The sequence below is a fragment of the Oncorhynchus clarkii genome, chromosome 15 (assembly GCF_045791955.1).
Source record: "Oncorhynchus clarkii lewisi isolate Uvic-CL-2024 chromosome 15, UVic_Ocla_1.0, whole genome shotgun sequence".
Classification (NCBI taxonomy): Eukaryota; Metazoa; Chordata; class Actinopteri; order Salmoniformes; family Salmonidae; genus Oncorhynchus; species Oncorhynchus clarkii.
Genome location: NC_092161.1, coordinates 20,083,877 through 20,108,804, shown reverse-complemented (window position 1 = coordinate 20,108,804; position 24,928 = coordinate 20,083,877). Strand labels below are relative to the sequence as shown.

The 24,928-nt window shown below is 42.5% G+C and overlaps 1 protein-coding gene across 1 annotated transcript in view; it reads left to right on the top strand.

Moving 5' to 3' along the window:
- The window catches only part of LOC139367025 (activin receptor type-2B-like), a 58,662-nt gene that overhangs the window by 638 nt on the left and 33,096 nt on the right, over window positions 1–24,928 (top strand). The gene's annotated exons all lie outside the window — the stretch shown is intronic.

Below are 24,928 nucleotides of genomic sequence, written 5' to 3'. Positions count from 1 at the left end.
ATGACACATTTAATGGCATTACAATAGCTAAGGCAATAATTAAATGGGTAACATTTTGTATGTTTGTTATTTTGAGTATTGATGCGAAAGGTTATTTAGGCTTTTCGGTGCATTGGTTCACTGTAGATCAATAAGTAATTCGCGACAACATACAATTTCGAATGAGTTTGATACATTTCATATAACAATCTTCAATGATTAGTCATTAAAATATAAGTGTCGCATTTATTTGAACGACAGTTTATCGTATTTGGCTGAAATGTGAAAGCAGGACCGTTTAAAATGAATGAAGTCATGTGGCCTCATATGTTGCAAAGATATCGTTGCTTTAGAAGTGTTTGCGACTCTATTAGGAATGCATAGATGGAGAAACACAATGTGATGCATTTGGAAGTGTTTACACGTGTATCAGACTTATCAGTGTATTTTGACCTGTGTAGACTAAATTAAACCACATGATAGATCTTCAATCTCCATTGAAGCGCGCTGACAGAGGTGTTGTGAATGATGCTTAGAATTCCACTTATTTCGCACAACCCACATCACTTGTAGCCTAATTGGTAATTAATGTATTTTTTGGCATGTATTCTCTCAGAGCAGTAGGATGAGTACTCTAAATAACTATATATATATTTATTTATTTAGCATTCTTACTCTGGATTTCCACGCGAAATGTGATTGTTCATGTCCTCATTATCTAGTTCAGTGACGCATACATTTAGGCCTATATACCTGTAGGTTCGCAGATTTCATTTTTGGCCATTTGTTTATCACTGCTGCTTTGTTGTGTAGTTCCCTCCTTGTTTAGTCGACTTTGGGGGAGGGGTGCGTATGGGGTTGGGGTGAAAATGGCTCTTGTGTTTATTTTCGCTTTTGCTGAAATAAAATGATTGATTTATTTTTTTACCTGAAATGTAGATATGATAATGAATCCGTTTGTGTATGGTTATGGTTACCATTCATCCCAGTCAGACACAAGTTATTTGTCATTTGGCTGCATGATTGTTGTCAAACACTATCCTAACATCTCTGATATTTTGGTAATTGGTTCAAGTGGCAATTCTTCATACTTAGCCAATACATTCTACAGTGACTTGGTTAGCCTACATATTGAAGTGCTGATATTTTCATTTTACGTCTCTTCACCTTAGTAGTTCTTGGAATTTCTGCAATTTTCTAATTCAAAGATTTGTTGTGAATGACCGTAGTCCCCTATTTGATTATGGTGCCATGGTTGTTGCACTCTTCAGACTTTGATTGAAAAGGAAAATGGTTATTGCTTCAAAACAAAAATAGAATTCGACAGAATAGCCACTTATTATTTTACTATTTCTATTCATGAATGAGTTTCAAGATTCAGTTATGTCATGAGGTTTTCAATAACCTACAATTTAATACAAGGAGTGTTTGATAAGTGTGGTTGTGGGAAACCCACAGGACTTTTCTCAGCACGTGGGACCAGCTATTTTGTATCTCCATGACATTTCAGCTGAATACAGTCAGTCAGTTCCATTTCTTTCTGAATAACTTTGAACTGATTAAGGATGTATTTTTGTATATGGCACTTACTCACCCAGTTCAAATGCCTCTACGCCTGTTGCTTACTATGGTTTTCACACTGAAAGCGAAGCCAGTCAAAAATCGTAATCCCTTCAACCATCTAATCGTAAAGATCACTAGTTATTTCATAGAAGGGTTGTGCAGTATTCAGATTTTCATACTGTGCCTGTGCCATCCTGGGATAGACGGTATTACCGGCAGGGCTTCCTTTTTTTTTTTTCACATGAAAAACAAAAGCATCCCAAAAAACGTTGCCTACCAGAATCAATAACAAAATGATAGCAAGTATGGAATCCCCATAGTGGATGCTAGGTAAATGCTAATGAGCGAATGCAAACATTCACTACTAAGACGGATGACAACCCAGCTAAAGTTACGCATACATCTCAAAATTCAGGTTGCAGCACTCACAACAAAGGAAATGAGATGGCAAGATCTTAATCCTGGAGGTGATTGTTTTTGCTGCTCTTACCAAGAAACTTGATCCTGGAAAGTTAACGTTAGCAAAACCCAGCTGGAGAGAATGTTATCTGGCGCAACTTAAATAGATATAGAGCACCAGCCAAGTTTGGACATACTTACTCATTCCAGGTTTTAATTATTATTTTATTTTTTAAAACTATTTTCTACATTGTAGAATAATAGTAAAGACATCAAATCTATGAAATAGCACATGGAATCATGTAGTAACCAAAAAAGTGTTAAACAAATCAAAATATATTTTAGATTCTTCAAAGTCAAATCAAATTTTATTGGCACATACACGTGTTTAGCCGATGTTATTGCAGGTGTAGCAAAATGCTTCGAGCCACCCTTTGCCTTGATGACAGCTTTAAACACTCTTGGCAGTCTCTCAACCAGCTTCACATGGAATGCTTTTCCAACGGTCTTGAAGGAGTTCCCACATGCTGAGCAGTTGTTGGCTGCTTTTACATTTTATTTTATTTACATTTAAGCATTATTTAACTAGGCAAGTCAGATGAGAACAAATTCTTATTTACAATGACGGCTAAACCCGGACGACGCTGGGCCAATTATTCGCCACCCTATGGGACTCCCAATCACGGCCCGATGTGATACAGCCTGGATTCAAACCAGGGACTGCAGTGATGCCTCTTGCGCTGAGATGCAGTGCCTTCGACTGCTGCGCCACTCGGGAGACCTTCCGTCACTCTGCAGTCCAACTCATCCCAAACCATCTCAATTGGGTTGAGGTCGGGTGATTGTGGAGGCCAGGTCATCTGATGCAGCACTCCATCACTCTACTTGGTCAAATAGCTTTTACGCAGCCTGGAGGTGTGTTGAGTCATTGTGCTGTTGAAAACAAATGGTAGTCCCACTAAGCGCAAACCAGATAGGATGGCGTATTGCTGCAGAATGCTGTTGTAGCTATGCTGGATAAGTGTACCTTGAATTCTAAATAAATCACAGTGTCACCAACAAAGCACCATCACACCTCCTCTTCCATTCTTCACTTGGGAACTATACATGCGGAGATCATCCGTTCACCTACTCTGCATCTCACAAAGACACGGCGGTTGCAGCCAAAAATCTCAAATTTGGACTCATCAGGCCAAACAGATTTCCACCAGTCTAATGTCCATTGCTTGTGTTTCTTGGTCCATGCAAGTCTCTTCTTCTTATTGGTGTCCTTTAGTAGTGGTTTCTTTGCAACAATTTGCCCATGAAGGCCTGATTTTTAAAGCAGTCTCCTCTGAACAGTTGATGTTGACATGTGTCTGTTAATTGAACTCTGCGAAACAATTATTTGGGCTGCAATCTGAGGCTGGTCACTAATGAACTTATCCTCTGCAACAGAGGTAACTCTGGGTCTTAACTCTGGACAGACAAATCTGTTTTGAGGTGTTCTGATCTCAAAGAAGAACATTTGTGAGATACAGAAAAAGTGAGAAGATGCTGGAGGAGTGCTTCACTGCTTGGTATGGCAACTGGTTGGCCTCTGACTGTAAGGCACTACAGAGGGTAGTGCGTACGGCCCAGTACATCACTGGGGCTAAGCTGCCTGCCATCCAGGACCTCTACACCAGGCGGTGTCAGAGGAAGGCCCTAAAAATTGTCAAAGACCCCAGTTATAGACTGTTCTCTCTACTAACGCATGGCAAGTGGTACCGGAGTGCCAAGTCGAGGACCAAATGGCTTCTCAACAGTTTTTACTTCAAAGCCATAAGACTCCCGAACAGGTAATCAAATGGCTACCTGGACTCTTTGCATTGTGTGCAACCTCTCTTTTACGCTGATGCTACTCTTTTTATCATATATACATAGTCACTTTAACTATACATTCATGTACATACTACCTCAATCAGCCTGACTAAACCAGCTGTTTTCACTGTGCTGGATGTATTGTGTAATGGTCTCACTGAGTGCATTCTGTGGCTCTCTGGCTAGCAGCAGAGGTAGTAGAATGCAGCTCTGGCCCTCTGCTCTTATCAACTGATGATCCACTCTGTTGAGACAAAGGAAGCCGGATCCCTACCAATGGCTCGCTTGCTCTCGCTCTCTCGCTACTAGGAGGAGATGCTGACCCCGAGTCATAGCATCTTTCCTCACTCACTCTTGTCGATTCATTGGCTTTTGCTGAGTGGAGGAGAGTCTGTGACTGTCCTGGTATCGCCTATGATCGCACAGTGTCAACTGAGGCAGGGGCTGCGCCCCCCTGTGCAGATTGGCCTTGCCCACCGATCCGTTAGTGTGTGTGTGTGTTTGTGAGAGCAGGGCTTGGAATGCTGTTAGTGCTCTCTCATCGCAGCTTTACTGAATCCGTAACAATGGTGTGTGTGCTGTGCTGGATTTTCTAAGGTTCGGCCACATGGTGTAGTGGAAATGGGGGGAGGGGTGGCTCTGCTAGGATGGATTACTCCTGAGTTGTAATGGCCACTGCTTAACCCGCTCATCTGTTTTCTGCCTTAGAAACATATCTACTAGTTACTGCATATCGTCCCCATATTTACCGGTGAATTCATGTATCATATGGATACATTCTATAGTGCATGGACAGGAAATGGGGAGGGGGTGAAAACACTGGGAAATGGGGGATGGGTAGCCTCTAGCAGGAGAAGGGATTTAAAGTGACAGTGTGTATTTCCCCCCCTTGCCTTGGATTAAAGATGTTGAGCTGTAGGAGATTCATTGCATAGTTGTTTCTGTGAGAATAGGCCAGATATGTTTGTCGGGACAGCTGGTACTGTAATTCCAAAATCTAGTATTGAAGCATGATGTTTTTCCACAGAAGTAGATTATTTATATATATATTTATTTATTTTATTTTGGTGTAATATACAAACACTACATGACCAAAAGTATGTGGACACATGCATCTCATTTATACATCTGTCAGCAAAATAAAATCAAATTGCCAAATCCAGTCATTTGAAGGGCTGTCCCCACATACCTTTGTGTGGAAATCGGCATTTTTGGACACCGATTGTGGCCGTTTTTAAAATAAATAAATAAAATAATAATAATAATAATTTTTACAAAATTATAATAAAAATTATATATGTTTTTTTTATATATATAAAAAAAAAACATTTTTTTAAACTAGGCAAGTCAGTTTAAGAACAAATTCTTATTTTCAATGACTGCCTAGGAACGGAGGGTTAACTGCCTTGTTCAGGGGCAGAAGGACAGATTTTTACCTTGTCAGCTCAGGGATTCAATCTTGCAACCTTCCGGTTACTAACCACCTGTCTTACATTGTACTCCACGAGGAGCCTGCGTGGCAGGTAAGTTGCTTGTTAGCATTAAACTTATCTTTTAAAAAACAACCAATCTTAACCACACATGGTTGATGATATTACTAGTTTCTCTAGCGTGTCCTGCGTTGCATATAATCGATGCAGTGCGCATTCGCGAAAAAAGCACTTTTCGTTGCTCCAATGTGTACCTAACCATAAACATCAATGCCCTTCTTTAAAATCAATACACAAGTATATATTTTTAAACCTGCATATTTAGTTAATGTTGCCTGCTAACATGATTTTCTTTAAACTAGGGAAATGTCACTTTTCTTGCGTTCCGTTCAAGCAGTCAGGGTATATGCAGCAGTTTGGGCCGCCTGGCTCGTTGCAAACGGTGTGAAGACCATTTCTTCTTAACAAAGACTAATACATTTTCCAGAATTGTACATAATTATGACATAACATTGAAGGTTGTACAATGTAACAGCAATATTTTGTATTTTTTATTTCCCCTTTATTTAACCAGGTAGGCAAGTTGAGAACAAGTTCTCATTTACAATTGCGACCTGGCCAAGATAAAGCAAAGCAGTTCGACAGATACAACGACACAGAGTTACACATGGGATAAACAAACATACAGTATAAACAAGTCTATATACGATGTGAGCAAATGAGGTGAGAAGGGAGGTAAAGGCAAAAAAAAGGCCATGGTGGCAAAGTAAATACAATATAGCAAATAAAACACTGGAATGGTAGATTTGCAATGGAAGAATAGGCAAAGTAGAAATAAAAATAATGGGGTGCAAAGGAGCAAAATAAATTAAATACAGTAGGAAAAGAGGTAGTTGTTTGGGCTAAATTATAGGTGGGCTATGTACAGGTGCAGTAATCTGTGAGCTGCTCTGACAGTTGGTGCTTAACCTCTCTGATCTCCCCATCCCGGATCCGGTATCAGGAATACAGACTCAAGCTCATTACCATAACGCAACGTTAACTATTCATGAAAATCGCAAATGAAATGAAATAAATATGCCATCTCTCAAGCTTAGCCTTTTGTAAACAACACTGTCATCTCAGATTTTCAAAATATGCTTCTCAACCATAGGAAAACAATAATTTGTGTAAAAGTAGCTAGCTAGCGTAGCATTTAGCGTTAGCATTAGTGTTAGCATCCAGCACGCAACATTTCAACAAAAACATAAAAGCCTTCAAATAAAATCATTTACCTTTGAAGAACTTCTGATGTTTTCAATGAGGATACTCTCAGTTAGATAGCAGATGCTCAGTTTTTCCAAAAAGATTCTTTGTGTATTAGAAAAAGCTCAGTTTTATACATCACATTTGGCTACCAAAAAAACCCGGAAATTCAGTCCTCAAAACGCGAACTTTTTTCCAAATTAACTCCATAATATCGACTGAAAACATGGCAAACGTTGTTTAGAATCAATCCTCAAGGTGTTTTTCACATCTCTTCATTGATATATCGTTCTTGGAAGCATGGTTTCTCCCCTCAATCAAATGGAAAAGTACAAGCAGCTGGCAATTGCGCACCGAATTCCACGCAGGACACCAGGCGGACACTTGGAAAATGTAGTCTCTTATGGTCAATCTTCCAATGATATGCCTACAAATACGTCACAATGCTGCTAACACCTTGGGGGAACGACAGAAAGTGTAGGCTCATTCCTTGCGCAATCACAGCCATATAAGGAGACAATGGAAAACAGAGCTTCAGAAATTCTGCTCATTTCCTGGTTGACGCATCATCTTGGTTTCGCCTGTAGAATGAGTTCTGGGGCATTTACAGACAATATCTTTGCAGATTCTGAAACTTCAGAGTGTTTTCTTTCAAAAACTGAATATAAAACTGAATAACAGAATATGCATAGTCGAGCATCTTTTCGTGACAAAATATCGCGCTTAAAACCGGAACGTTTTTTATCCAAAAATGAAATAGCGCCCCTAGAGATCAAAGAGGTTAAAGCTAGTGAGGGAGATAAGTGTTTCCAGTTTCAGAGATTTTTGTAGTTCGTTCCAGTCATTGGCAGCAGAGAACTGGAAGGAGAGGCGGCCAAAGAAAGAATTGGTTTTGGGGGTGACTAGAGAGATATACCTGCTGGAGCGTGCGCTACAGGTGGGAGATGCTATGGTGACCAGCGAGCTGAGATAAGGGGGGACTTTACCTAGCAGGGTCTTGTAGATGACGGAGCCAGTGGGTTTGGCGATGAGTATGAAGCGAGGGCCAGCCAACGAGAGCGTACAGGTCGCAATGGTGGGTAGTATATGGGGCTTTGGTGACAAAACGGATTGCACTGTGATAGACTGCATCCAATTTGTTGAGTGGGGTATTGGAGGCTATTTTGTAAATGACATCGCCAAAGTCGAGGATTGGTAGGATGGTCAGTTTTACAAGGGTATGTTTGGCAGCATGAGTGAAGGATGCTTTGTTGCAATATAGGACGCCGATTCTAGATTTAATTTTGGATTGGAGATGTTTGATATGGGTCTGGAAGGAAAGTTTACAGTCTAACCAGACACCTAAGTATTTGTAGTTGTCCACGTATTCTAAGTCAGAGCCGCCCAGAGTAGTGATGTTGGACAGGCAGGTAGGTGCAGGTAGAGATCGGTTGAGGAGCATGCATTTAGTTTTACTTGTATTTAAGAGCAATTGGAGGCCACGGAAGGAGAGTTGTATGGTATTGAAGCTTGCCTGGAGGGTTGTTAACAGTGTCCAAAGAAGGGCCAGAAGTATACAGAATGGTGTCGTCTGCGTAGAGGTGGATCAGAGACTCACCAGCAGCAAGAGCGACCTCATTGATGTATACAGAGAAGAGAGTCGGTCCAAGAATTGAACCCTGTGGCACCCCCATAGAGACTGCCAGAGGTCCGGACAGCAGACCCTCCGATTTGACACACTGAACTCTATCAGAGAAGTAGTTGGTGAACCAGGCGAGGCAATCATTTGAGAAACCAAGGCTGTCGAGTCTGCCGATGAGGATGTGGTGATTGACAGAGTCGAAAGCCTTGGCCAGATCAATGAATACGGCTGCACAGTAATGTTTCTTATCGATGGCGGTTAAGATATCGTTTAGGACCTTGAGCGTTGCTGAGGTGCACCCATGACCAGCTCTGAAACCAGATTGCATAGCAGAGAAGGTATGGTGAGATTTGAAATGGTCGGTAATCTGTTTGTTGACTTGGCTTTCGAAGACCTTAGAAAGGCATGGTAGGATAGATATAGGTCTGTAGCAGTTTGGGTCAAGAGTGTCCCCCCCTTTTAAGAGGGGGATGACCGCAGCTGCTTTCCAATCTTTTGGAATCTCAGACGACACGAAAGAGAGGTTGAACAGGCTAGTAATAGGGGTGGCAACGATTTCGGCAGATAATTTTTAGAAAGAAAGGGTCCAGATTGTCTAGCCCGGCTGATTTGTAGGGGTCCAGATTTTGCAGCTCTTTCAGAACATCAGCTGAACGGATTTGGGAGAAGGAGAAATGGGGAAGGCTTGGGCGGGTTCCTGTGGAGGGTGCAGTGCTGTTGACCGGGGTAGGAGTAGCCAGGTGGAAAGCATGGCCAGCCGTAGAAAAATGCATATTGAAATTCTCAATTATGGTGGATTTATCGGTGGTGACAGTGTTTCCTATCTTCAGTGCAGTGGGCAGCTGGGAGGAGGTGTTCTTATTCTCCATGGACTTTACAGTGTCCCAGAACTTTTTTGAGTTAGTGTTGCAGGAAGCAAATTTCTGCTTGAAAAAGCTAGCCTTGTAGACTTAGGGATGCCACCCCTTAGATAAGATACGTAACGGTTCCGTATTTCACTGAAGAATAAACGTTTTAGTATATATAGAAATCATAGTTTCCGGATTTGACCATTTTAATGACTTATGGCTCGTATTTCTGTGTTATTGTATTATAACTAAGTCTATGATTTGATAGAGCAGTCTGACTGAGCGGTGGTAGGCAGCAGCAGGCTCGTAAGCATTCATTCAAACAGCACTTTCCTCAGTTTGCCAGCATCACTTCACAATGCTTCAAGCATTGCGCTGTTTATGACTTCAATCCTATCAGCTCCCGAGATTAGGCTGGTGTAACCGATGTGAAATGGCTCACTAGTTAGCGGGGTGCGCGCTAATAGCGTTTCAATCGGTGACGTCCCTCGCTCTGAGACCTTGAAGTAGCTGTTCCCCTTGCTCTGCAAGAGCCGCGGCTTTTGTGGAGCGATGGGTAACGATGCTTCGAGGGTGGCTGTTGTCGATGTGTTCCTGGTTCGAGCACAGGTAGGGGCGAGGAGAGGGACTGAAGCTATACTGTTACACTGGCAATACTAAAGTGCCTATAAGAACATCCAATAGTCAAAGGTTAATGAAATACAAATGGTATAGAGAATAGTCCTATAATTCCTATAATAACTACAACCTACAAACTACAACTTCTTACTTGGGAATATTGAAGACTCATGTTAAAAGGAACCACCAGCTTTCATATGTTCTCATGTTCTGAGCAAGGAACTTAAACGTTAGCTTTCTTACATGGCACATATTGTACTTTTACTTCTCCAACACTGTGTTTTTACATTATTTAAACCAAATTGAACATGTTTCATTATTTATTTGAGGCTAAATTGATTTTATTGATGTATTATATTAAGTCAAAATAAGTGTTCATTCGGTATTGTTGTAATTGTCATTATTACAGATTTTAAAAAAAAAATAAGAATCAAAAAATATATATAAAAAAATAATAATTAACAATTATTTCGGCCGATTTATCGGTATCAGCTTTTTTGGTCCTCCAATAAATCGGTATCGGCGTTGAAAAATCATAAGCAGTCGACCTCTATTCCTGAGTGGACTTGTTACAGTTGACACTTAAAATCAGCTTGAAAATCTATGGCAAGACTTAAATGGCTGTATAGCAATGATCAACAACCAACTTGACAGAGCTGCCAGATGTTTCAGCTATTTGCTAAGCCAAAGCATAAATAGAATCTCCCCTATCCATTCTTTATATAGGCTGTTGCATTAAACAGAAATGCATAAGCCAGAGCAGGCTGCAGTTGTTTGGGGTCATCTTAAGTGAACAGGCTGGTTAAGAGTTTTTATGTTAAACCTTGTCCTAACGCTCCTATATCTTTATCTTTCCTTCCCTGGTGGGGCACTGTTGACTCCCATAGCTAACTGCCATAATGAGGCCTCATGCTTAGTTGTTTACCAAGTGAAAACTGTCATTGACTATGCTCATGCTTGGGGATGGGCAACCCTTAAGCCTATAGAGATGATGTTGGTTTACTTTTAAGTGAAAGAGGTTAATTTGCACAGTATCTACGGCCTTGTGAACTATTTTCCTCTGCTTGGGTCTGGGAAACATGCCGAGTTTGCTGACAAATGGGAATTGCTTGCCAAGCCTTGGATAATGTCCCAATATAGCTATATCCTTATGTGCCCAAATCTCTTATTTCTTAAGTGTGAGCTCCAGCTTTTGAAGTGGGAAGGGAGGAAGCTTGTGAGCGTCCCCGCTCAGTCGCGTGCTGCTGAGAAGCCACACTGTTCTGGCCCCAGTGTTTGTTTACCTTTGCCGATAACACTTATCTGGGCAAAGCTGCATGGGTGGAATGCGGTACGTAAACAATGATATTCGGCAGGGCCTTATCTTTGTGTAGGCCGCGTCGTACATTATACGCAGCACTCAAAGTCCTGCTGAACATGCAGTGGGATGGGATTAGCCAAGCGTTTAGTTCCAGAAGATACGTGCCACGTTTCATAGTATGGTAATTCATTATCAATGTTTACTGTTTAGCACAAAACGCAGAGATCAAGCTTTTAAAGTCCATTCCAGATCCCTCTTTGGAAATGGATGGACAACATTCAATGATCTATACTGAACAAAAATATAAATTAGACATGTGAAGTGTTGGTTTCATGAGCTAAAATAAAATATCCCCAAAATATTCCACATGTACAAAGTTTATTTCGCTAAAATGTTGTGCACAAATTTGTTTACATACTTTTAGTGAGTATTTCTCTTTTGCCAAGATAATCCATCCACCTGACAGGTGTGTGGCATATAAAGAAGCTGGTTTACACAGGTGCACCTTGTGCTGGGGACAAAAAATGGCCACTCTAAAATGTGTAGTTTTGTCACAACACAATGCCACAGATGTCAAGTTTTGCGGGAGCGTGCAATTGGCATGTTGACTTCAGAGCTGTTGCCAGACAATTGAATGTTCATTTCTCTACCAAAGGCCGCCTCCAATAATTTTTGGGGCTGGGCCTTGCTCTCCAGTGGTTCTGCCCCTGACCAGTTGTGAAATCCATAGATTAGGGCCGAATGAATTTATTTCAATTGACTGATTTCCTTGTATAAACTGTAACTCTGTGAAATTGTTGCATGTTTGGGCCATATCCACTTTCATGTTTTTTCTCTCCAGAAAGTAAATGAGATTCCAATTTGACTCTTGGCCTCTTATTTTATTGTAAACAAATCATTCATATAAAACAATGGGATATGCTTGACCATTAGGAGGCGCAGCAGAAGCCTCTAGTTATTGAAGTAATGTATGGTAAGGACTGATGCTGTCTTCTCTGCCTTGGAACTGTTCTGTAGTAGGAGTACCATGTCGTTCTCTATCCATTTAAAGTTGCCAGGATATTCTCTTCTCTACATTTTGCGGTGATCACCAATACCCAGACTGATGTAATGACATCAACCTTATAGCCCCAACCGCTAGACACTTTGATCTGCAAGAATCAAATGGGTGTAAGCAAAATGGTGGAAACTAATTTTATAAAGCCATTTAGCAGATGCTCTTCTCCAGAGCGACTTACAGGAGCAATTAAGGTTAACTCAACCTGGCCTGCAACAGAGAGAGGTTAGGTGGAACTATTTAAAAAAAAATTTTTATAGTACTTCCTCCAACCTAATCTATCCGGAGCTACCGGAAGTGTCTAGAGAGGATGTAAAAATATTCCTGTAGGTAGCGTTGGCTAACACTAGTCGGATGGACCTGCGACAAAACTCCAGTATTTTTCATCCTATAGCTTGTTCTTCATCTTTTTGAAAATAGTGAGCCAACATGTTTTCAACACTTATTTTCCTGACTGATCAAAAATATTGCGATACTGGTATTGTCACAGCCTTTGTATCAAATCGCAATTCATATTGTATCGGCACCTAAGTATCATTATAATATCATCTCGTGAGATCCCTGGCAATTCCCAGCCCTATAGGCTAGGGGTTAGTTTTGGCACTAGTTAGAATTCTCTTCCTCTGTTCTCTGATTTCCTGCTCCATCCATTCACCCCATTTCAGAGAGCAGTGGTTTGCAACAACTTTTACTCACTGAGTGCTAGAGGGGAAGGGGGTTGGGCACTGGTTTTGAAGTTCCTTTCACGGTGGGATTGATGGCCCTCATGCTCCTGTCTGAAAGAAGCCTCCCTTTCCCACAGAGGACCTGCGCAGTGTCTCTCCACTCCACATCCAGCCCCTGTGGAGGGCCCCTCTCTGCTTTTGTGTCCCACGCACTGACCCCCCCCCCCCCCTCTTCTGTGTGGAGATGTGTCAGGCAGGCTGCTGCTGTGGCCTGTTTGTCAAGCCCTTGTGCCCCATGCTGGGGGATTTGAGGCTGGGCGTGGGACTGGGAGAAGGGGCATGGGGCATGGTGGTCACCCACTCCCCTTTTGAGTTTAGCATGATATTGACACCACCTCCCTCAGATCCACATGTTGTTCCTGTCAGGGGGGGAATGAAGAGAACTAAGATTCCGTCTTACTTCTGGGTTGGACTCTGGAGGAAGAGGACGTGTGAAGAACCGTTCTGTAATTGTATGTGTATAAGGGATGTTAACTTAAACCCCAAAGGTTTAAACAATAAGGGAATGCAAAACATTTAGCATTCATCTTTGAGTTGATTTTTTTCTGTGTCACCGTAACTTGAAATGATGTCCAATGCTCATTCAGGTTTCATTCAACATGGCCTACTTCCCTTTCAATTCTCCTTTGCTGTGAATGCTTTCCATCGACACCTCCTTTGGCATGCTCTCTGTCAGGGGAACCGGAAGAGCAACATAAATGTAACATTTGTTCCATATATGGCCTACATTTTTCAACTACCTAAGCAGTTAGGCTAGTTCACCCCAGATTCTCACACTTTTTTTGTTGTATCAAAATAGGTGTCCGTCATCTAGATAGGCCAATCCTTACTATTCAGTTGGTGTGTAGGCCTGCGGATTTGGCAAAAAAATTAATTGTATTATTATGAGTTCAGTTAAATTTTTGGACCACTTCTGAAAACATGTAACTAACTTCCTGGGCTGACCTATCCCTTTTAGCTCTCTGGATCTAGACAGTGTTTCTTTCTCTCAGATGGACGAGTGAAGGCCTTTGATCAGGCTGCAGACTGGTTTCGTTCAACACTCTTCTACCCCTCCCATCTCCATCAAACCTCACGCACCATGCCTGTGCTGTGTGTGGACTGTGGCGCTAGTTCACCTTGCTTGCTTGAACTTGGGTTTTTTTCAGATGGAGATGACGGCGGCAGCTGCTCATCTTGCTTCCTCCTGGTCTGCCGTCTACAGATGGAGGCGTACGCTGGTTCATGTTGACTCCCAGGCTGCTCTGATGACCCTCGCGTCTCTGGCCCATCTGTCGCGGACCGTCAACACACACACACACACACACTTACACAAACTTCTGTTTGGGAATTTCTTTGATGTCTTCGGCATCCTGTTCCAGTATGCCCTTGATGTGGCCAAGAGTGAGCAAAATGGAAAAACCCTGCTGCATGTGTTGTGTGGAGAATGTTTGGTTGTACAGAAAGGGAACATTTCAGACCTTGAAGCCATTTTTCTGTGGCTTTAGAATGATTCCTCTTATGACACTGCCTGTGACTCGACTTCATCATATGTATCATATTGTAAGACAAGGCAACAGCCAACACGTTGCATGAATCCTTGGTTTTGTTCTACCCTGGTTTTAATTTATGGCTACCGTGACCGTCTAGAGAATTGCCATTCACTATTGATGGACAATGATGTTTTGAGGAGTGTGGGAGAGGGTCACATATTCCCCCTAGCTCTAAGAAGGGTAGCAGGCTGAACCATAGACATGTTGATGGGCAAGATTCTCGCCGGGGAGGGAAGGGCAGCAACAACAGAGGGAGAAGGTCACGGGGTGAGTCTTTTGTCATGGTAAACCTAGTAACTTGACCACCTGCTGTGCATAAGGCCCCAACAATAGATGTCTACAGCTGCATGGGAAATGAACAGCCCCCAAGGATGTAGACTAACTCTGAAAACTTTATCACACCACCAGGGGAAATGTAAAGATTATAGGCTTATTTTGGGGGAATTGAGAAGCTTAAATTTACAGAGCTAACATTTTCTCTGAGCTTAATAATAAAACTAAATGATGAGCGAAGGTCATGCTCCAAGGTGTGTGTGATTTAGCCTAAAATGTAGGCTAGACTACCACAAGCTGGCCAATAGGTGGCTCAGCATTTTCGTATTGTCTATATTTGTTAGGATCACTCTCAGGTCTGGCAAACGTCCCCCAAGGCCAAATCCTACAACTAAATATTTACACAACTCAAACCTTTGAATTAGTTAGGATTTAGCCCCTAACATTTCTGTCTAGCAGTTGAGACACCTTGAAATGGAACATTGGTAGTTGTCCCCCCCCTCTCCCTGATGCTGCTGAGGCTCAGTTGGTGCATTGTGGGTCCATTGTCTAGGGTCCTTTTGTACTGTCACTGAGGGAAAACACTGATTGCCACACATTGAGCAAGAGGCTGATATTATGCTGTCACTGTCAGATGAGCAGAAATGTATTCAGAGCCATGCAGACCCAAAATGAGTCTAAAACATTGAGGTTTTGAGGTTAATCATATCCTCGTTTGAAAACTGCAGCTGACTGGCCTTGAGCTATGTTTTTTTAAATTTGATTTTACCTTTATTTAACTAGGCAAGTCGGTTAATAACAAATTCCTATTTACAATGACAGCCTAGGAACAGTGGGTTAACTGCCTTGTTCAGGGGAAGAACGACAGATTTTCACCTTGTCAGCTCAGGGATTCGAGCTGACAAGTCCAACGCTCTAACCACTAGGCTACCTGCCACTACCTGTGGCCAGAGTTATTTGTCCTGCTTATGTTGCTTGTAGTGTGGTTGGTGAACATCAGTTGAGTGTTTTACCCTCCCACATTACACACACACACAATGGCAGCTGTATTAATTGTCCTTGAAATATCAATGGTTTATATTGTGACGACAACAGCGTTCAGACTTTGTAAACAGACCTTGTAGACTACTGAATGTGCTGTGCAGTAACTTCAGACCTATGCTATGCTGCCACCTCTGCATAAGGTATGCGGTTCAGGCCTTGTCTTGACCTAGTTTCAGAGCCTCACTACTCACACGTGAGATTGCTCTCTGCAAATCCAGGCCTGTTGGTTTTTGACGGGAATGAGGGAACCGTGCGGTCCAATGGCTGCAGCCTGCCCATATCCCCCCTCTCTTCTCTCTGGAAACAGGCTGGCCTCAGAATCCCTCCCCTACCGTCTCCCTCACACCACCGCGTGCCACTGCTCCATTGGAAGGCCCTCCCGCCCACTCCCGTTCCCTGTCCCTCTCTTAATATGTATTCTTGACCCCGATTATTATTATTTTTGCCTTGGTCCGTGGTTATGTGGTTGAGTTGTGGTTGGTGTCTTGCCAGCATCTATAAATAGCAGAGTGTTGGAGTAAGTATCTGAATGAGGGGGAGCGGCGCAGCAGAGAAGGAAAAGTCCTTTTTGGCATCCAGCTGGCTGCCGGCCAAGGCCTGGCTGTGTGTAGCCGTGGCGGGGGAGTTTTTTTTTTTGAGGTGGCGTAGTAAAGAGCTGCTTTTTTTGTGTGTGTGTGGTGGGGTGATTTCTCTTTCCTTTTTAAAAATTGATTGATTGAAGTCATTTTTATCCAGAGCGACTGACCGTAGGGAGTGTGTACTTTTTTCGTACTGGTCCCCTGTAGGAATCGAACCTACAACCCTGGCGTTGCAAGCGCCGTGCTCTACCAACTGAACCACATGGCGCATTATGAATGGGAAGAGGCGCTGTCTTGTTTTTGTATCTCCTTAGCCTGCGTAGTCATTATCAGAACTCAATTGAGTAACGTTGGGGTTGCTAATTGCTATCATTTGGGGTTTCCTCGAGTAGGCCGTGGGTTATGAGAGTTAAATTAGGGCGGGCTTCAATGCTAGAACAAAAGTCTTCTGGTATCCTCAAAATTATAGGCAGCAATGTGAACTTAATTCAGTCATATACACTGAGTGTACAAAACATTAACACCTTCCTAATATTGATACCACCCCACCCCCCTTTTTCAATTTTTTTTTATATATATATATATATATATATTTTTTTTTACATTGGAACGGCCTAATTCGTCGAGGCATGGACTACAAGGTGTCAAACGCGTTCCACAGGGATGCTGGCCCATGTTGACCAGTGGATTCCACAGTCGTCAAGCTAGCTGGATGTCCTTTGGGTGGTGGACCATTCTTGATACCCACGGGAAGCTGTTGAGCATGAAAAACCCAGAAGCCTTTGCTGTTCTTGACACACTCAAACCGGTACGCCTGGCACCTACTACCATACCCCGTTCAAAGGCACTTAAATCTTTCGTCTTACCCATTCACCTACTGAATGTAACACATACACAATCCTTCTTTAAAATAAAAGATAGATAGATAGATAGATGGCTATCTTCTCCCCTTCATCTACACTGATTTTGAAGTGGATTTAACAAGTGACATCAAAAAGGCTTCAAAGCTTTCACCTGGTCAGTCTGTGTAACGGGAAGAGCAAGTGTTCATCATTTTCTGTACACGGGACTAGGGCTATAGAAAAATGATTAAATACCTTCTCAATATATCAGAAAATACCATATATAGATATGTACACTGCTCAAAAAAATAAAAGGAACACTTAAACAACACAATGTAACTCCAAGTCAATCACACTTCTGTGAAATCAAACTGTCCACTTAGGAAACAACACTGATTGACAATAAATTTCACATGCTGTTGTGCAAATGGAATAGACAACAGGTGAAAATTATAGGCAATTAGCAAGACACCCCCAATAAAGGAGTGGTTCTGCAGGTGGGGACCACAGACCACTTCTCAGTTCCTATGTTTCCTGGCTGATGTTTTGGTCACTTGAATGCTGGCGGTGCTTTCACTCTAGTGGTAGCATGAGACAGAGTCTACAACCCACACAAGTGGCTCAGGTAGTGCAGCTCATCCAGGATGGCAGATCAATGCGAGCTGTGGCAAGAAGGTTTGCTGTGTCTGTCAGCGTAGTGTCCAGAGCATGGAGGCGCTAGCAGGAGACAGGCCAGTACATCAGGAGATGTGGAGGAGGCCGTAGGAGGGCAACAGGACCGCTACCTCCGCCTTTGTGCAAGGAGGAGCAGGAGGATCACTGCCAGAGCCCTACAAAATGACCTCCAGCAGGCCACAAATGTGCATGTCTGCTCAAGCGGTCAGGAACAGACTCCATGAGGGTGGTATGAGGGCCCGACGTCCACAGGTGGGGGTTGTGCTTACAGCCCAACACCGTGCAGGATGTTTTTCATTTGCCAGAGAACACCAAGATTGGCAAATTCGCCACTGTGCTCTTCACAGATGAACGCAGGTTCACACTGAGCACATGTGACAGTCTGGAGACGCCGTGGAGAACGTTCTGCTGCCTGCAACATCCTCCAGCATGACCGGTTTGGCGGTGGGTCAGTCATGGTGTTGGGTGGCATTTCTTTGGGGGGGCGCACAGCCCTCCATGTGCTCGCCAGAGGTAGCCTGACTGCCATTAGGTACCGAGATGAGATCCTCACACCCCCTGTGAGACCATATGCTGGTGCGGTTGGCCCTGGGTTCCTCCTAATGCAAGACAATGCGGCTGGAGTGTGTTAGCAGTTCCTGCAAAAGGAAGGCATTGATGCTATGGACTGGCCCACCCGTTCCCTAGACCTGAATCCAATTAAGCACACCTGAGACATGTCTCGCTCCATCCACCAATGCCACGCTGCATCACAGGTTTGCCAGATGTATGTCTGAGATGTATATTATCATGCAAAATGACCATATTCATGTCATTAACACATTTTGCTGTCATGAGACTCGGGGTCACACACACATGCAAATGACCCTATTTAATCATATGGATTTGAAGATGAACTGCTCAATGGAACCGCATGGCCCAAACCTTGTTCTGGGCCTGGGTTTCTTTAGACAGAACAGAGCATCTGTCTTTTTTAAAGGAAAGTAATGCAAGTTTTCAGCCTATTTACGTGAATGTATCTGGCAAAGATTAATCAGACACGTTGATGGGTTGTGTATAGCATGGTTAGGAGAATCCTTTTTTTCTCTGCGTTTTCCTGTGTGAAAAACCTACACGTAGTTAATGTCCACATCGGCGCGGAATCTCTTGTCATTGTCACCACCGCCTGCCTATTCACCGTGTGAGAAAGGTGACTTTCCCTAACTCTACAGCCATAGGCTTCCATTCAGGGGTATAGTCAAGCCTCCGTTCAGGGAAATGACGTGTTTTAAATGTAAGTCCATCTCCATAGTGATGAAGGGCCTAGGCCTTCTCTGTTAGGAGGATATTGAAAAACAGAATGGAGCTTTTGTGAGCGGAGCTTAAATCGGCTTTTCCATTTAGTTATTTCATAAATGAACCACAATGTTATTTTCCAACCTCACAATCTTATTCAGTTTCTCTCAGCAGAACAACTTGATCTTGCACCTATACAAAACTTGCGTAATATTTTTCTGAAAAATAGTTTTTATTTATTTTTTATTTCATCTTTATTTAACCAGGTAGGCTAGTTGTGAACAAGTTCTCATTTGCAACTGCGACCTGGCCAAGATAAAGAGCAGCAATTCGACACATACAACAACACAGAGTTACACATGGAATAAACAAAACATACAGTCAATAATACAGTAGAACAAAAGAAAACAAAAAGTCTATATACAGTGGGTGCAAATGAGGTAAGTTAAGGAAATAAATAGGCCATGGTGGCGAAGTAATTACAATATAGCAATTAAACACTGGAATGGTAGATCGGCAGAAGATGAATGTGCAGGTAGGGTGCAAAGGAGCAAAATAAATACCAGGATGAGGTAGGTAAGATGGGCTGTTTACAGATAGGCTAAGTACAGGTGCAGTGATCTGTAAACTGCTCTGACAGCTGGTGCTTAAAGCTAGTGAGGGAGATGTGAGTCTCCAGCTTCAGAGATTTTTGCAATTCGTTCCAGTCATGGGCAGCAGAGAACTGGAAGGATAGACGACCGAAGGAGGAATTGGCTTTGGGGGTGACCAGTGAGAGATACCTGCTGGAGCGCGTGCTATGAGTGGGTGCTGCTATGGTGACCAATGAGCTAAGGCAGGGCTTTACCTAGCAGCGACTTGTAGATGACCTGGAGCCAGTGGGTTTGGCGACGAGTATGAAGCGAGGGCCAACCAACGAGAGCGTACAGGTCGCACTGGTGGGTAGTGTATGGGGCTTTGGTGACAAAACGGATGGCACTGTGATAGACTGCATCCAATTTGCTGAGTAGGGTATTGGAGGCTATTTTATAGATGACATCACCGAAGTCGAGGATCGGTAGGATGGTCAGTTTTACAAGGGTATGTTTGGCAGCATGAGTGAAGGATGCTTTGTTGCGATATAGGACGCTGATTCTAGATTTAATTTTGGATTGGAGATGTTTGATATGGGTCTGGAAGGAGAGTTTACAGTCTAACCAGACACCTAAGTATTTGTAGTTGTCCACGTATTCTAAGTCAGAGCCGCCCAGAGTAGTGATGTTGGACAGGCGGGTAGGTGCAGGTAGAGATCGGTTGAAGAGCATGCATTTAGTTTTACTTGTATTTAAGAGCAATTGGAGGCCACGGAAGGAGAGTTGTATGGCATTGAAGCTTGCCTGGAGGGTTGTTAACACAGTGTCCAAGGAGGGGCCAGGAGTATACAGAATGGTGTCGTCTGCGTAGAGGTGGATCAGAGAATCAACAGCAGCAAGAGCAACATCATTGATGTATACAGAAAAGAGAGTCGGACCGATGCACCCATGACCAGCTCTGAAACCAGATTGCATGTGATTTGAAATGGTCAGCAATCTGTTTAACTTGGTTTTAGAAGACCTTAGAAAGACAGGATAGATATAGGTCTGTAGCAGTTTGGGTCTAGAGTGTCTCCCCCTTTGAAGAGGGGGATGACCGAGGTAGCTTTCCAAGCTTTGGGAACCTCAGACGATACGAAAGAGGTTGAACAGGCTTGTAATAGGTGTTGCAACAATTTCGGCATATAGTTTTAGGAAGAAGGTCCAGATTGTCTAGCCACAGGATGTTTTTGTGCTGGTCAAGAGCAGACAGGTCTGGCGTGAACCAAGGACTATATCTATTCCTAGTTCTACATTTTTTGAGAGGGGCATGCTTATTTAAGATGGTGAGGATGGCACTTTTAAAGAATAGCCAGGCATCATATATTGATGGGATGAGGTCAATGTCATTCCAGGATACTCCGGCCAGGTCGATTTAGAAAGGCCTGCTCACAGAAGTGTTTCAGCGAGCGTTTGACAGTGATGAGGGGTGGTCGTTTGGTCGCAGACCCATTACGGATGCAGGCAATGAGGCAGTGATCGCTGAGATCTTGATTGAAAACAGCAGAGGTGTATTTGGGGGGCGAATTAGTTGGGCACCATCATAGATGTCATCCAGTGTTTACTGATTTGGGGTTGTACCTGGTAGGTTAATTGATAATTTGTGTGAGATTGAGGGCATCAAGCTTAGTTTGTAGGATGGCCGGGGTGTTAATTAAGCATGTCCCAGTTTAGGTCACCTAGTAGTACGAGCTCAGAAGATAGATGGGGGGGCAATCAGTTCACATATAGTATCAAGGGCACAGCTGGGGGCAGAGGGAGGTCAAGAGCAAGTGGCAACAGTGAGAGACTTGTTTCTGGAAAGGTGAATTTTTAGAAGTAGAAGCTCAAATTGTTTGGGTACAGACTTAGCCTGCAGAGTTCTGTATTACTTTCTATCTTTGCAGTAGATTGCAACACCGCCCCCTTTGGCAGTTCTATTTTGTCTGAAATGTTATAGTTAACAATGGAGATTTCGGGGTTTTTGGTGGTTTTCCTAAGCCAGGATTCAGACACGGTAAGACATCTGGGTTGGCAGAGTGTGCTAAAGCAGTGAGTAAAGCAAATTTAGGGAGTAGGCTTCTAATATTAACATGCATGAAACCAAGGCTTTTACGTTTACAGAAGTCAACAAATGAGAGCACCTGGGCAATAGGAGTGGAGCTAGGCACTGCAGGACCTGGATTAACCTCCACATCACCAGAGGAACAGAGGAGAAGTAGGATAAGGGTACGGCTAAAGACTATACGAACTGGCCGTCAAGCACTTTCTGAACAGAGAGTAAAAGGAGCAGATTTCTGGGCACGATAGCATAGATTCAAGGCATAGTGTACAGACAAAGGTAAGGTAGGATGTGAGTACATTGGCGGTAAACCTAGGCATTGAGTAATGAAGAGAGATATATAATGAATATGAAGATATGGTTTGGTTGAACATGAGTATTTGGCGCTCTTGGTAATGTTCAGAACAAATGATGCAAGAATGAGGTTGAAGAAACACTAAGATATAAAAAAAATCTTATAAGGTCTGCTGTTTTGGTCACCTGCTTTGCCTGACAAGAATGGGTCCAAAAAGCTAAGTGTTCCAACGTTCTATTTGTAGCTTTTTGTTTTTATGTCAGTATAAACCTGCACCCTCTAGGCAACGCAAACAACCCGCTCAATAACTTCTAAGCCCATTACTTTTTCATTGGCCTTTTCCTTCCACTGGTCCTTGCTGACATCAATTTATAGAAACCGGTCGAAAGTCGTTTCTTGCTACTCCTTTTACCTTTTCTATGGAGCTCATGGAAAGGTTGCACTCTAGCCTTGACATTAATGTACAGAAAGCAGTTGACATTTGCTGGGCCCACGTTGTAGGCTAGGCCTAGTTTTAGCTTTTCTTTCACAATGACAAACGCCAACCTGCCTGATGAAAAGCTCTTATACCTTGTGTTATATGGAACCTTACAGTGGTGGGAAAAGTACTAAATTGTCATACTTGAGTAAAAGTAAAGATAACTTAATAGAAAATGACTTCACTTGAGTAAAAGTATTTGGTTTTAAATGTACAGTGGTATAATTACTACATTGACATACTTGAGTTAAAAGTAAACGATGTACATCAAATTCCTTATATTAAGCAAAACAAACGACAAAATGTTCTTTTTTTTTTATGTGAACACAGTATTTGTTAGGTAAGTCCGCCTGATTAGTGGCAGTAGGGATAACAATACGTTATATTGATAGGTGTGTGAATTGGACCATATTGCTGTCCTGCACGAGCATTCAAAATGCCATGAGTACTTTTGGGTGTCGGGGAAAAGTACTTGAGTAAAAATTTAATATTTTCCTCAGGAATGTAGTGGATTAAAAGTTGTCAAATATAAACCGTAAAGTACAGATACCCCCAAAAAACTACTTAAGTAGTACTTTAAAGTGTTTTTACTCAATCACTTTACACCACTGCAGGAGTGTTGCATAAATTCTAGTCCGTTTAATTAACCACCTAGCTCTGCAGTGTCTGGTAACTAGCTCAAGAGACTACTCTTACTTAGTATTTTGAAATCTTGTATGGATGGCAGTTTCTTGTTACTTCTCTCTAGGTTTTATGGTCTTTAATTTCACTTGAAATGCTTTGTAAAACTATCAACCTCTAGAAATATAGTTGTCTATTTGTACCTTCATCCTCTCCTTTATAGTTTGGGTTTATTTTGATGTGTTTGTTAGATCCACTCGTTCTAATATTTTAAATTAATATTGTATGTTTTCAAGATTTGTATTCAGCGAATCACCTTTGGTACAGGTAGGAAAAACTATACTTCTTGTTGTGTAAGTCCCCCAGCTTTAGTGTCAAAGCAAGTCATTATTAATGAAATGCTATTGACCTGTGAAACCAACATATTAACCAGGCAAGAATGACCTTGTTCAAGGAGGTAACCAAGAACCCATATGACCACTCTGGAAAAACAACAGATTTCCTTGGCAGAGATGAACGAACCTTCCAGAAGGACAACAATCTTTACAGCACTTCACCAATCTGGGCTTTATGGGAGAGTGACCCGACTGAAGCCACTCCTGGGAACAAAGCACATGACCGCACGCCTGGAGTTTGCAAAAAGGCACATGGAAGACTTGAGAACATAAGATTCTGTGATCTGATGAGACAATGTAACTCTTTGTCCTGAACGCAATCCCATCGAACAACATCCCTACCGTAAAGCATGATGATGGCAGCATCATGCAATAGGAGTGCTTTTCAGCGACGGACTGGAAGACTGGTAAAGATCGAGGGAACAATGGATGGAGCCTAATACAGGCAAATCCTTGATGAGAAACTGCTTCAGAGTGCAAATTACCTTAGACTGGGGGAAGATTTATATTCCAACAGGACAATGACCCCAAGCGTACAGCCAAAGCAACACTGGAATAGCTTCAGAACAAGAATGTGAATTTCCTTGATTGGCCTAGCCAAAGCCCAGACTTGAATCTCATTGAAAATCTGTGGAAAGACTTGAAGATTTCTGTTCACTGCTGCTCCCCATCTAAATGAACACCGCTTGAAAAAAATCTGCCAGGAAGAATGGGAGAAAATCCTCAAATCCAGATGTACAAAGCTTGTACAGACATACCAAAGATGACTCAAAGCTGTAATCACCGCCAAAGGTTATTCTACAAAGTATTGGCGTGTGTGTGTGTGAATCCTTATGTAAATTCGATTTCTGTATTTCCTTTCCAATAAATTATGTAAGCAACAGCAGTTGGCTACCAACAGCTGTCAGACATGTTTACATTTGGTTAGTTTTATCAGTGTTATTTAGATGGAAGATGTGAGCTAAATGTGCTATAGCTAGCTAATATTAGGTAGAAAAATGGCTCTTTCACTTACCCGATTCACTTCCAATCTCACGGTTTCTGCTGGTGTGCTACTGGCTCTTTGAGATTCTTAGAAGCATTGATTGTAGGGACAGCATCCACTTTGAAAAACAACTTATTACTGAATCCCTCCTTCCATTGATAGTCAAAGTTCTCAGGGATGAAATGTGCCTCGCAGATTATCGAGTAGACACCCAATTCTATCCCCAGCTCACTGGTCACCTTAGCAACACCCACCCGTAGCACAGCTCCAGCAGGTATAATTCACTGGTCATCCCCAAAGCCAACTCCTTCCAGTTCTCGAATAAATTGCAAAAATCACTGAAGCTGGAGACTTATATCTCCCTTACTAACTTTAAGCATCAGCTGTCAAAGCAGCTTACCGATCATTGCACTTGTACACAGCCCACCTGTAAATAACCCACCCAACTACCTCATCCCCATGTTATTTATTTTTGCTCTTTTGCATCCCAGTATCTTTACTTGCACATCATCTGCACATCTATCACTCCAGTGTTAATGCTAAATTGTAATTATTTCGCCACTATGGCCTATTTATTGCCTTACCTCCCTTATCTTACCTCATTTGCACACACTGTATATAGAGTTTTCTATTGCGTTATTGACTGTAGGTTTGTT